Raw genomic sequence first — 14,813 nt, forward strand, 5'->3', positions numbered from 1 at the left:
GTGGATTGCCTGAGCCTGTGGGTTTGAGACCAGCCCGGGCAACTTGGCGAGACCTCGTCTCTACAATAAAACAATAAAATAGCCAGGCATGGTAGCGTGCATCTGTAGTTCTGGCTCTTGGAAGGCTGAGGCAGAAGGATCGTCAGAGCCCAGCAGGTCGAGGCTGTGGTGGCCAGGAGCATGCCACTGCACTCCAGTCTGGGCGATAGAGTGAGACTCCGACTCACAAAAAAAAAAAAAGAAAAGAAAGAAAAAAAAATTTTTTTAAAGGAATAACTTAGTCACTGACACCATGGAGCTGCTATGTCAGCCCTTGGTTGTCTATTGCACTACTTCTTTTACTGAGAAAGCAACTTCTATGTTGCTTGTTTACTATTGTTTAGGATGATCTCTCATATACAGATAAACCCAGTCTTATACGAATCCTAAAAATAAAGTACTATGGGAACAGAGAGGTGAAGGGAGGAAGGGATGATCATCTCCCACTCTTGGGCATCAGGGAAGTCAGGAGGTGTGAAGGTTGCGAAGAGTTCATCTGTGAGGTGGACAGGGATTGAGAAGGAAGAGGGTTTCAGGCAGAGTGGACCAAACAGGGACATAGGGCACAGGGCTGGAATAGGGAACGCCCTGGGCATTGGAATCAAGCAACCTGGAGTCAAACTCCAGCACGATCTTCAGCAAGTCACTTTACTATTCTACACATCAGCTTCTCTGTCTGTAAAATGGGGATAACAACAATTTCAACTTCTAAGCTTGATACAGTGTGAAAAGTGGAACTGGGCCAGGCTCGGTGGCTCAGCCTGTAATTCCAGCACTTTGGGAGGCGAGGCGGGTAGATTGCCTGAGCCTGTGGGTTCGAGACCAGCCCAGGCAACTGTCTCTACAATAAAGTCAAAATTAGCAGGGTGCGGTAGCACGTGCCTGTAGTTCCAGCTACTTGGAAGATTGAGGAGGAAGGATCGCTGGAGTCCAGCAGGTCGATGCTGGGGTGGCCATGAGCGTGCCACTGCACTCCAGCCTGGGCGAAGGAGTGAGATTCCAACTCAAAAAAAAAATGTGGAACTATAGTCTAATTTCAGTCCACAAACTCAGAAGGTGTGATCAGCAAGAAAGGTAACTATTTTCTGGTAAGTGAACTCAGTCTCTGCTATGATCGCCCATGACAGGCTGTGGAAACTGTAATCTTAGGAAAGTCAAGTGTAAGTTATCGTCTGGACATAGGCTCTTTCCCCGCTATATCTGGCTTCTTTCTTCCCTTCCCTCAGGGAGTGGCCTCTGGCCAAGGCTCAGAAGGATATGCATATTCCCAGTAATGAGTCATGGGACACAAATGATGGAGAAATGCTGAAAGCAATTGTAGGAGTCTTGCTTAATCAATATAAATGCAAACACTGCATAGTCATTTGAATAATTAACTTGCTTCATTATAGAACTGCTTGCTGTACTGTCCTGAGGCGTGAATTCTTCACCGACTGGTTGCCATCTGTGCCTCCCATAAGTTCTAGTAAACAAATGTCTTTTCCTGCTGGACCTCCAGATGACTTCTTTGGAACAGGTAAACTTTACGTACAAGCCTTCTCAGATTTGGAGTTACCACAGTACATCAAGTTTTTCTTATTTCTTCGCCATCTTGGTTCTAGGTATCTTGTGGAGGAACATCTGGGGTAAGTCATCACTTATCTACGCTATCTGTTGAGACATCTCTGTTCCTATCTGAGGAGGTGTCAACAGGTCACTGCTAAGTTGTCGCCTGTTCCTAGGTCTCATTCCCTTTCCCAGATGCTTCTAGGGCCCCTTTCAAGGGCACAGAACCATTGCTCAGCTCTCATGCTGCTGGACGCAGAGCACTCTGTTAGGCATGTGAACTTCTTCTGCCACGTCACACATATCCCTTTTTCCTCTAGAGCTTCTGCCTAGAAAGAGTACAGGTGCTTTCTGTATCCAATTTTCTCAAACTTGTTTGGGGATTCTGGTGTCTATTTCCTAGATCAGGGCCAAGTTCAGAGAAGGGGCAGTTTCCAATGTCCCATTCTTACACCACATTCCTCCCCCCTCCCCCCTGACTTGTGGCTGCTCCAGTTCTTTCCTTCATCCTTGTCTGGAAACCCTTATCTAGACTCAGGCTCAGGGTATGAGAGTAGGATGGAAACTTGCTCCTGAATGTCCTACATTTTCCCATATGGATCATGTTATTGATGCACAAGAGACTTTTTCTGTTGCTCCCGAGGCCCTAGATTTGTGAAACTCAAAGGCAAGGAAACGACTCTGGTTTCTCTTTTTCTGCAAAGCCAGAAAAGAACAGTAGCCACAAGATAATAGCCGAATATAGGAGGATGTAATCTCTTGGGTAACATAAATGATCAAAAATGAAAAACAACCACATAGCACTCCTTCTGTGTCCCCACTAGAATAGATGAAATTTGAAAGACTGACAATATCAGATGTTGGCCAGGATGTGGAGCCACTGGAGTGCCATGGCTGGTGGGGATGCAAAATGGTGCTGGCACCTTGGAAAACTGCTTGGCAACTTTAATAAATGTGGATCTATGTCATGATCCAGAAATTCCGCTCTTAGGCATGTCTCCAAGAGAAGTGGGAAGATGTGTCCACAAAAGTCTGTGCATACATCATAACCACATTATTTGTGATAGCCCAAACTGGAAACAACCCAAATATCCACCAACAGAAATCTGCATAAACAGACCATGACCAATTCATATTATGAACAGATGAACTATTGCTACCACAACAACATGGAAGAAAATAAAAGTCATTCATTTGATCATTATAAGCACAAAAAGTAGGTATTATATATTTCTATTTATACGCAATTCAATTACTGGCAAAACTAATCTATGGTTTTAGAGGTTGTTATCTCTGGGGGGAGAAAGACAAGTACTGTTATTGACTAAGAAGGTTTTATACTCTGAAGGTTTTATACTTTGGGTTGACTACACAGATGTATAGATAGGTAAAAATTCATTGCGCTTTACATTTAACATTAGAATATTTTACTGTATGTAAGTTATATCTCAATTTTTAAAAAATCTAATCTTCCTTAAAAACCACAGAAGGGAACATGTCAAAAATAACATCTCACCCTAGGTGCAGGCAGGCAGAGCTACCACGAGAGCTCAGAAGAGGCATTAGACACACTATGTATGGGGTAGGGTGGGGATGGAGGGGCACCCAAGGAGGGCTTCCTAGGGGAGGAGATGGATAAACATTGAAGGATCTAAGCTGGAAGTCAAGCAAGGAAGAAGGCTAAGGGCAATCCATCACACAAAGGCACTTACTGAGTCCCAAGAGAAGCTGACTGAGAGAAGGCCGGTGTTTTGGGAAGGGACAAAGGATGGGGCCACTCATGTCAACAGGAGTCAGATCTGACAAGAACTTCGTCAGCCAAAGGGAAGGCTCTGAAGGGTTGTGGTCAGATTTGAACTTGCAGAAGGCTCACTCTGGAGAAAGAGAGGAAGGTGGTTTAGAGGGGCTGTAATAATCCAGATGATGGTGGTGTGTGGCCTGAACCAGGGTGGGAACAATGGGGTCTGGGGAGGGGGAAAGAGTTTGCAGGGACATTTAGGAGGAAGACTTTGGTAATTGGCAATATTGGGGGACAGGAGAGAGGAAATAGTTAAGGAGACTCTGAGGTTCTTGCCTGTCGTGTCAAGGTGGAGCCATTTCCTGAGAAAAAGGTGGGAAGAGGGACATTTGTGAGTGTTGTCGTGGTTGGCCAGACTTGAGTTTTGCCTGTTCAGCTCCTGCTTCCCCTTTTTGTTTCCACAGAACTCTGCCTGTCCTACAGAGAAGTCCTCTTCCCTACCCTCGGGCTGTGTAGCTAAGGGGTGCTGGCTGACACCATCTCCGGACTGTAGGACATGTGACCAACTGGCATGTTCTTGCTCTCTGGTCACAGAGGTTGGTTCAGAGATTGACACATAACTGAGTCAAATGGCAGTTAGCCCCAGAACTATTCTGGGCAACAGTTGGGAAAGAAGCCTGTCTTTTTTTTCTGCTGGGTTTGCTGAGCTGGTAGAATGAAATCCTGGAGCTGCCAATGGCCATCTTTGCAACCAAGAGGCAACTGACAATGAAGCCAGAGCTTGAGTAAATAGAACCAGAAGAACGAGAGAGTCACCTGTCTGATGATATTGTTTGGGGTCCTAGATCCAGCCATGCCTGAAGATGAACCTGGACTTTTCATCTTTGTGAGTCAAGGATTGTATCCTTGGATTAGTCCTGTTCGAATTAGGCTTTTTGTCACTTTTTTTTTTTGAGTTGGAATCTCACTTCATCATCCAAGCTGGAGTGCAGTGGCACACTCATGGCCACCTCAGCATCGACCTGCTGGGCTCTAGCAATCCTTCCACTTCAGCCTTCCAAGTAGCCAGAGCTACAGGCAAGTGCTACCACATCCAGCTAATTTTTGATTTATTGTAGAGACGAGGTGTTGCCAAGTTGCCCGGGATGGTCTTGAACCTGTGGGCTCAGACAATCCACTCGCCTCAGCCTCCCAGAGTGCTGGGGTTGCAGGCTGAGCCCCCAAGCCCGGCTACTTTTTGTCGCTTTTAACTGAAAGTGTTCTGATGACTATGGGCTCCGCTTAAAAAGCGTTTATGTGGGTACAAAGTTTCTGTTTAGTATATTCTGGAAATGGATAGTGGGTGATAGTTGCACAACATTGTGAATGCACTTAATGCCACTAAATTGTATACTTAAAAATGGTTCAAGCCGGGCTCGATGGCTCAGCCTGTAATTCCAGCACTTTGGGAGGCTAAGGTGAGTGGATTGCCTGAGCCCGCGGGTTCGAGACCTGCCTGGGCAACTTGGCAAGACCTCATCTCTACAATAAATCAAAAAATTGGCCGGGCGTGGTAGCCCCCGCCTGTAGTTCCAGCTACTTGGAAGGCTGAGGCAGAAGGATCGCCGGAGCCCAGCAGGTCGAGGCTGCAGTGGCCGGGAGCAGCCACTGCACTCCAGTCTGGGTGACAGAGTGAGACTCCAACTCAAAAAAAAAGAAGAAAAAAAAATGATTCTAATGGTAAATTTTATGTTATGTATATTTTCCCATAATTAAAAAAAAACATTTAAAAACATACAGAGAGACACTAACTTTAGGTAAAAGAGATACAAAATAACTTCATGGAGGACATGCATTTTGAAATGGAGCTTGAAAGATACCAAAACAAGATCTGGCTTGAAGGGAGGAAGTACAGGAAGTCCCTAACATACGAATGAGTTCCGTTCTGAGTGCGTGTTTGTAAGTCCAATTTGTTTTTGTTTTTGTTTTTTGAATCAGAGTCTCACTCTGTCACCCAGGCTGGAGTGCAGTGGCACGCTCACGGCCACCCCAGCGTCGAACTGCTGAGGCAATCCTTTTGGCTCAGCTTTCCAAGTAGCTGGAAGTACAGGAGAGCACTACCATGCCTGGCTAATTTTTGATTTATTGTAGAGATGAGGTCTCACCAAGTTGCCCAGGCTGTTCTCGACCCTGTGGGCTCAAGCAGTCCCCTCACCTCAGCCTCCCAAAGTGCTGGGATTACAGGCTTGAGCTACCACACCCAGCCTCCAATTTGTTTTAAGTTCCTCAAAGGTACCCAACTAACACAATCAGCTATATAGTACAGTATGTATTTAACAGGCTATACTGACACCTGGTGGAAAGAAATAATATATAAAAAAGCAAGTGTGTATTGTTAAAGTTTGTAACTTGAAGGCTTGTATGTAGGGGACTTACTGTATTTCAGGAGGAGGGAACAGCACTTTTCAGGAGGAGGGAACAAGCAAACCTTTGGAGGCAGGAAAGAAAAGGGGATATTCAGGGAATGGTGAGAAGTTAGTTGGCCTGACCAGGCTGGGAAATGGTGGGAGATGAGTCTGCAAGGATGATTGGGATTCAGACCAGTAGGGCCTTGAATGTCAGGGTGAGTTTGGGCTAGCCCAACCAATGAACCTACTGACCAGAACAGGTATATGGAAGTTCCATGGCTGTCTGGGAAAACTTCGTGGGCAATTTGAGAACTGGCTTCTATGGCCAAAGCTCCAGATGGTCTTTCCTATTCACTGGCTCCCTGGGATCAACTTCTATCTCTCCTGGTCCCATAAGGGCTGGATGGATGGTGCACTCAGGGACTGGTGGGTGGATTGTCCCAGTAATACAGGATGATAATACCCCTCTCTTCCCCCATCCCAAGTCATGCAGCCTTCCCAGACTTCGATGTCTAGAGATCTTAGACAAAAAGAACCAAGACCCTTGTCTTCTGCAGCCTACACCCCGTGCAACAGGCCAATGGCCCTGTGGACGCACGTCAGGTCACTCTCCTTGCAAGTCCTCCAAAGGTGTCTCATCCAACACCTCCCTGTGGCCTGCAAGGCTCAACGTCATCTGACCCCTGCGTCCCACTCTGTCCTCCCCTTCCACTCTTCTCTAAGCTCAGTGTCCTCCAGCCCACTGCTGCCCTACAAGCTTTCATCCTATCTTGGGGCCTCTGCGCTTGCTGGGACACCTATCTCCAGATCTTCCTACGGACTCCTCTTCACTCAATCTTTCCATGCTTGTTACTGGCTGGAGGACATGTCCCTGGGTAAGGTAGTGCCCCTGTCTTTCCCTTGGCCACCTGAGCTCTCATTGCTGTCTGTGATGGCCTCTTTCCCTGCTTGCTTATGTGTTGTGTCTAAGCCTTCATGTGAATGTGAGTGACTTGAGTTCAAGGCCTCTGTCTTGTGCCCTCCCCCGACAGTATCCCCAGCACTTAGAGCAGTGACCGGCCCATAGTAGGTGCTCAATAACTGGTAACTGAATGGACTATCTGTATAGGCAAGGTCCTCAGAGGCAGTCCTGCAGACAAGGAAGCTGAGCCTGAAAAGGGAAGGGGTTTATCAAAGACGTCCTGCAAATCAATGTCAGAGGCAAACTTAAAGTCCCGGACACCTGGTGCCAAGCAAAGTCAGTTCATTTTCTGTAATCCCCTCCCAAGCTGTTCTGCCAAAGGGGCTGCCAGGCTTTAATGATATCCACCCCCTGATGTGAGTATCCCAGGGCAGAAAGAACAGTGAACTAGAAGGAGACCTGAGAGTGGGTTCTAGCTATGCCACCTGTATACCCTCCTTGAGGGCAGAGGGCATCACCAGCATCCAGAATACCTGGTGCTCAGAAAAGGTTTGCTAGATAAGCAAGTTGTTGGTTGCATGAAGATCGTGGGTGTCAACATAAGATAGTGGTTAAGAACTCGGAATCTGGGCTAGGGAGACCTGAATTCAAATCCTGACTGTGTCACATGATCACACATGAAGAATGTGCCCAGCATCATCTGCTGTAGCTTGTCTGTGAGATGGCCCCCAGGGCCCCTCACCTCCTGGTATTTGTGTGCTTCTGTAATCCACACTGAATTAGGGCTGACTTGCATGACCAATGGAATACTGCAGAAGTGACAGTGTGTGCCTTCTGAATCCAGATCATAAGATATAGTGCAGCCTCCACTTCGGTCTCTTACATCACCCACTGGGACAAGCCAGCTGCCACATTGTGAGGACACACAAGCTCTCTGTGGACAGGCTCATTGGGAGAGGAGCCAGTACCTCCCAACAGCAGCCAGTATCAACTTGGGGGCGGGTGAGTGAGCCCCTTAAAGTTGGAAACTTCAACTAAGTCAAGCTTTTAGAAGACTGAAGCCCCAGCATCATGAGAGAACTGTGTGGTCAATCTGCTTCTGAAATCATATCTCACTGAAACTACCAAAGATAAGATTAAGGCCGGGTACAGTGGCATACATCCATAATCCTAGTACTTTGGGAGGCTGAGGTGGGAGGATTGCTTGAGTCCAGGAGCTCGACATAATGGGCAACATAATGCAACCTAGTTCCTACAAAAATAAAAAAATTTAAAAAGTTAGCTGGGCATGGTGGCACTCACCTGTAGTCCCAGCTACCTGGGAAGCTGAGGTGGAAGGATCGTCTGAGCCCAGAAGGTTGAGGCTGAGGTGAGCCGTGATTATGCCACTATGCTCCAGCTTGGGTGAGAGAGTGAGACCCCCAACTCAAAAAAAAAAAAATTATTGTTGTTGTTTTAAGTCACTGCATATTGGTTCATTATGCAACAACAGATAAACATTATATAATACTTGTATCCATTATTCTTGTTTAATGATAATTTAGTATGCATTTTTCATTTAACCCTTCCAATAATGCTGTGAGATAGGTACTCTGATTATCCCCATTTTATAGATAACGAAACTGTGATTCAGAACAGTGAACTCTCTCCCTGCAGAGTCCTTGACCTTAAGAATTTTCCTCCTGGGATCCCAGGAGGAAGAGAGGAATTTTGGATTCTGGCTTCAGGTAGTTGGACCTCAGAGATGGAGCAAACACTCCAAAGGCAGCAGACACCTTCCCTGCCCTTGAGCTCCTGATAACTCAAGGAGAGTTATGCTCAGATGCTCATGAATAACGTGGTATTTCTCTACAGAGGAACACACACAAACCTAAAGAGTAACGGTGAAAAGTAGCAATGCTTCCAAAGGGCTTGGCAGCTTGCGCTTACGAAGGCATACACATCCCTAATGCCGTGGACGCCCCCCTGGCAGTTAAGCAAACCCTTGCACACTTTACAGATGGGGACATGGAGGCCAGAGAAAATATGTGATTCCTGCAGAGTTATTCAGCCTGCGAGTGAGAGAGTCCAGGCCAAACTGGGTGTTTTCACAATGGCTAAGAGGATGATGGAAGCAGGTGGGTTCCTCTTAGGGGGCTCCAGGAAAAGGTGAGCAGGGAGCAGGATCATGAGATGGGAAGGTGGTTTGGTGGATGGGATAGAGCACAGGAGGGTCTGAGAGGGGGCAGAGGGAGGCTACCAGGGGTAGGCAAAGACAAGAGGGGAACATAGCTGGAGCGGAAAGAATGAGCAAGTGTGGGTGTGCAGAAGGGGCTTGGCTCCAGGAATTTGAGTGTTGAGTGGAATCGCAGCTGCAGGGTGTGTGCGGAATGGGAGATCTTGGGGCTGGAGCCAAAGTCAACTGCCGTACCCAGGGCGGGAAGAAGGGGCTTATTTTGCTTCTCGGGTGGAAAGCATCCCTGTGATTTATTTTTCCCTGGGGGAGTTTCATCCACTCTTGGCAAATGCATTCAACCCCTATTCCTTCTCTCTGTCAGCTGGGGCAGGTAGAGGTCCAGATGTGGGCAGAAATCTTGTTTTTTCTTGGTCAATATGTTTATTGTCTTTATCTGAAAAACCCTCATAGGAAACTGTCGTTTGGTTCAGCACTCAGCAACCTGCTCCTGAGCCCCAGGAAGCTTGCCTTCTCTTGATCTACCCAAACTTTCTTCCAGGCAAGGGACATTTTTAGGATGACCTTACTTCTTGTTTTTAACTTCTTTCTTGGGCTTCTCCTCATGGACAAGTTTCTCTCGTATAGCTGTATGAGTTTTTTTTTGGTTTTTTTTTTGAGTTGGAGTCTCACTCTGTCACCCAGACTGGAGTGCAGTGGCCACTTCCGGCCACCGCAGCCTCCACCTGCTGGGCTCCAGTGATCCTTCCGCCTCAGCCTTCCAAGTAGCCAAGATTACAGGCATGCGCTACCATGCCTGGCTGATTTTTTGATTTATTGTAGAGATGAGCTCTCGCTGCCTAGGCAGGTCTCGAACCTGCGGGCTCTGGCAATCCACTCACCTCAGCCTGTATGAGCTTTTTTATACCCCACCCCACCCCATGTCTGGAGTCACGCTGTTCTTTATGTGTTGAGAGAACTGTTTCTTGAGGGCATCTTCATCTTCTTCCCTTGGGTGACACATATCATCTGCAACATTCAGACCCATGGGACTTCTGCATTAAATTCTTTGCTTCAGAGTCATAGCCAGGGAATCGATAGGTCCTGTGAGGGATAGGCCAGCCTCCGTCCACAGCTGCCTTCAGGGATCCAAAAACTTTATTGCTTGTGGCAATTCTGGGAAGGCCTGCATCCAAACAGCAGGTGAACTTACCAGGCTGACCATCAGTGCTTTCTACTTTGTGTTTATCTCTGGTCACCTCCACTTGGCCTTCATAGACCTTGTCCAAGTCAAACCTATTGAGAAATCTGCATATGCCTCAGCATCAATTGGCCGGCCAACTTTCACACCGCATTTCGGCAGTTCATGTGCATAAGCTGCTCAGACTGTCATATCCTCTTCTATTTGGACATAAGTAATCTGACATATGGTATCTCTGTTACACCAATTATCACCCTGTATTTGGATGTGTTATACTTATTTTCTTCCTGTATTTCCAAGCATTTCCGAGCATAGTAATCGGTTTTCCCCTCTTGTCGCCTTCTAAATTTCCCTTGGTATCTCTTAAAGTAGGCCTTTTTCTTGCCAAGAGATACCTGCGTCCGCAGCTCGACACAGACCTGCAGGGGCAGAAGCCTTTATACCAAATGCGGGGCTGCTAAGTACAGCTGTGCAAGTCATTCACTGCACACAGGAACCAGGCCAAAGGGGCAGAGATTCAGACTGCCCTCTCTTTGATAAGCCATGTGCCCGGCTGGGGGGGTACTTCTCTTTTCTTTCTTAAAAATGAATAATAATTATAAGCTAAAATTCACATAACATAAAATCCACAATTTTAACCATTTTGAAGTAGAAAATTGAGCTGTTTTAATGTATTCTCAATATTGTGTCGCCATCACCACTACCAGTTTCCAGAATATTGCCGTAATCCAAAAAACAAAAAACAACTCTGTAACTCCCAATTCTCCCTTCCCTCATCCCTTGGCAACCCCTGATCTACTTGATCTCTATAGACTTCCTCATTGTGGATTTTCATATCAGTGAAATCCTGTGATTTGTGGTCTTTTGTGATTGTCTTCTTTCATATAGCCAATGTTTTCAAGTTTTACCCGTGTTGTAGCGTGTAACAGTACTTCATTCTTTTTTATGGCTGAACAATATTCCATTGTATGGACATTTCATGTCTTGTGTATTCATTCATTAGTTGATGGCCGTTTGGGTTGTAATCACTATTAAGAATAATGCAAGCCAGGCTTGGTGCTTTGGGAGGCTGAGGTGAGTGGATTGCCTGAGCCCACGGGTTCGAGACCCTCCTGGGCAACTTGGCAAGACCTCATCTCTACAATAAATCAAAAATTAGCCGGGCGTGGTAGTGCGTGCCTGTAGTTCCAGCTACTTGGAAGGCTGAGGCGGAAGGATCGCCGGAGCCCAGCAGGCCGAGGCTGTGGTGGCCGGGAGCGGCCACTGCACTCCAGTCTGGGTGACAGAGTAAGACTCCAACTCAACAAAAAAAGAATTATGCAGGCCGGGCACAGTGGCTCAAGCCTGTAATCCCAACAATTTGGGCGGCTGAGGTGAGAGGATTGCCTGAGCCCGCGGGTTGGAAACCAGCCTGGGCAACACGGTGAGACCTCATATCTGCAATAAATCAAAAACTTAGCCAGGTAAGGTAGCAAGCGCCTATAGTTCCGGCTACTCGAAAGGCTGAGGTAGAAGAATCGCCGGAGCCCAGCAGGTCGACACTGGGGTGGTTATGAGTGAGCCACTGCACTCCATCCTGAGCGATGAAGTGAGACTCCAACTCAAAAAAAAAAAAAAGAATAATGCAACTATGAACAGTCTGGTATGAGTTTTTGTGTGGACATATGTTTTCCATTCTCTTGGGTATATACCAGGGGATGACATTGTTGGATTGTGTGGTCATTCTATGTTTAACTTGTTGAGGAACCATCAAACTGTTTTCCAAAGTAACTGCACCATATTCTATTCCATCTAGAAATGTTTGAGTGCTCCAGTGCCTCCATGTCCTTGTCAACATCTGTTAATGTCCATCTTTTTTTCCTTTAGTCTTTCTAGTGAATGTGAAGTGGTATCTCCTTGTGGTTTTGACTTGCATTTCCCTAATGGTTCATGATAGTGAGTATCTTTTCATGTACTTATTGACTATCTGTATATCTTCTTTGGAGAAATGTCTATTCAAATTCTTTGCCTAGGGCCAGGTGCGGTGACTCAAGCCTGTAATCCCAGCACTTTGGGAGGCCGAGGCAAGTGGATTGCCGGAGCCCAAGGGTTCGAGACCAGCCTGGGCAACTTGGTGAGACCTCGTCTCTATAATAAATAAATAAATAATTATCCAGGCATGGGGGTGCACGCCTGTAATTCCAGCTAGTTGGAAGGCTGAGGCAGAAGGATTGCCTGAGTCCAGCAGGTCGAGGTTGCGATGGCTGGGAGCGTGCCACTGCACTCCAGCCTGGGCAATAGAGTGAGACTCCAACTCAAAAAAAACAAACAAAAAATTCTTGGGTTGGGTTGCTTGTCTTTTTAGTGTTGACTGGTAAAAGTTCCTCACATATTCTGAATACTAGACTTGTCTCAGATATATGAGTTGCAAATATTTTCTCCCATTCTCCGAGGACTGCCTTTTTCTAATTTGCACCAGGGCTCCTTAATCCCTTAGTGAGAGCGCCAGACCCTCTACCATCATGAAAAAAGAAAGAGTGTCTCAGTGGTCTCACTCAGGAGGGCAACGTGGTCCCTCAGGACCTTTACAGATGGCTTGCTATGTGCCAGGTGCTAGGGGTGTGAATCTGAAGATAACACACGCCCTTCCCTCCTATCCTTATGATTCATATCGACCGTCACTCAGAGGCTTAACCCAGAAACTTGACCATTGCCTGGATCCCACTCCCATCACTTCACCATCCAATCAGCCACCGTAGCTTGCGGTGACCCTTCCTTCATTGTGCCCCTCTCCAATCAGCCACCACAGCCCATGGTGACTCTTCCGTCATTCCACCATCCAGTCAGCCATGACAGCCCGTCACTCCTCCATTCTCAACACCCCCAGTCCGGTCTAGGCTCGTCCAGGCTGTCATTGCCTCTCAACTGAATGATCTCAGTACTTTTATAACTGTCTCTAGAACTCAGGGCTTGTTTACTCCCATCCATTCTCCCCTCCATCAGCACATGAGCAGAATGACTTTCTTAAAGAAAAAACTCCACCATGGAGCTGCCTTGTGGACCCCTTCTCAGTGGCTGTTGTCAAGAGAACAAACTCACACAGCAGCCAGCTGTGTGTTACCTGGAGCAGACCGCTCTCTCCACTCTCTTTTTTGAAGCGACTCGGTCTGACTGAACCAACAATCAGTTTCCCAGCTCACTCACCTCCAAGGTGCACTCTGAAACGAAATATAATAAAGAGATTAATAAGTATTCCCAAAATAGGCCACAAGGTGAGGTGCAGCTGGTTAGGCAGGAGCTGCGAGTCTGCACGGGAACAGTAAGTTTGCCACTAGGGGATGAGGCCTCGCTCACACCTGTGCAGTTATACACCTGGGCACACAGACCCGCCTTGGCACTCATCCAAGTCACCCAAGAAGTTGTGCCCACAAATGGTTCTCCTTGGTAGTGGGAGCCTGAGTCCGCTCCAAAGTTTTGGAAAACAGATTCAGCTGATCACCTTGGATGATCTTAGACTCCTCAGACCCTAGTGCTGGAAAAGACTATTGATCATGTGCCCCAGCCCTTTGTCCCTTTGCCTCTACAATCCTCTATTGTCATCTCAAAAAATCAGGGCTGCGTGTGGTGGCTCACACCTGTAATCCCAGTACTTTGGGAGGCAGAGATGAGAGGATTGCCTGAACTCAGGGGTTCGAGACCAGCCTAAGCAACATGGTGAGACCTCATCTCTACAATAAATCAATAAAAAAAAGATTAGCCAGGTGCAGCGGCAAGTACCTGTAGTTCCAGCTACTTGGAAGACCGAGGTGAAAGGATTGCCTGGTCCAGCAGGTCGAGGCTGCAGTGGCTGTGAGTATGCCACTGCACTCAAGCCTGGGTGACAGAATGAAACTCTGACAAAAAAAAAAAAAAAAAGGAATAATGACACCTTCCAAGCTATCTTGAGGTTTAAAGGAGATCTGTGTTTGGGAACCACATCTAGATTTTTGTATTAGCTTTTATGATGGATGGGGAAATTGAGGCCCAAAGAAATGAATCTGTTGTTTCCTTGTAACACCTTGACTGTGTGTTACAATCACCAGGAGAATTTGTTGGGAATCCTGGATTCTACTGCTGGGTTGGGCTAGGGATCCAGTTATCTGTATATTTTAACTTCCCCCAGCTGGTGTTGCTGGGAAGCCAGGTGTGGGAACCAGGTCTGGCTCTCTTTCCAGAATCTTGAGGCATGCCTCTGGCCAGAGGGTCACTGAGGCACAGATTGTGTGTGGTCAGCCCGCCTTGCTTTCCCTGTCTAGAAGCCAAAAACTGGCTTTCCCACTGCCAAGCTGCTGGGAATACAGAGGCCCTTCTGGCTACTATGGTCTGAACTTGGCCATTAAAGAAGTTCTGGAGAGAAAAGTCTCCTGGCCCACAGCCTTGGTTTCCAAGGGGCTTGTTGACAACTGGGGGAGGGGAGGACCGGGGCATAAGAGGTTGTGGGGGAGGGACGGGATGTTGCATCATGGGGCCGATAGAATTGAAACCAAATCTAAAAATAAGCTAGGTTTGTCATGGGTCGGATGGGGACTCAGGGGGAGGGGTCTTCAGTTGTCACCTCCATGGCTGCCTGAGGCTCCTCCTGGTTCCCTGCCAGCCCTTCCTATCAAAATGTATTCTCAGTACAGCATCTGAAACTCATCTGCAGGAAGGTACAATTGCATAACAATACCAGCTTAAAACATGACTACATTTCCTTTTATCTCTTCTTCTCTCTCTTTGTTCCTCGTCCCTCTCTGTGTTCTGCTTTCTAATTTTGCCCCTACTCTTGAGTTTTTTTGGTTTTTTTTTAGTTGGAGTCTCACTCTGTCGCCCAGACTGGAGGGCAGTGGCCG

The 14,813-nt window shown here is 47.0% G+C and overlaps 1 pseudogene; it reads right to left on the bottom strand.

The window, feature by feature from the left end:
• Nucleotides 1–9,230: 9,230 nt before the first annotated feature.
• Nucleotides 9,231–14,813, bottom strand: part of LOC103262042 — a 10,886-nt pseudogene continuing 5,303 nt past the window's right edge.

Source organism: Carlito syrichta, unplaced genomic scaffold, assembly GCF_000164805.1.
Source record: "Carlito syrichta isolate Samal-C Ts95f unplaced genomic scaffold, Tarsius_syrichta-2.0.1 Scaffold304318, whole genome shotgun sequence".
Lineage (NCBI taxonomy): Eukaryota > Metazoa > Chordata > Mammalia > Primates > Tarsiidae > Carlito > Carlito syrichta.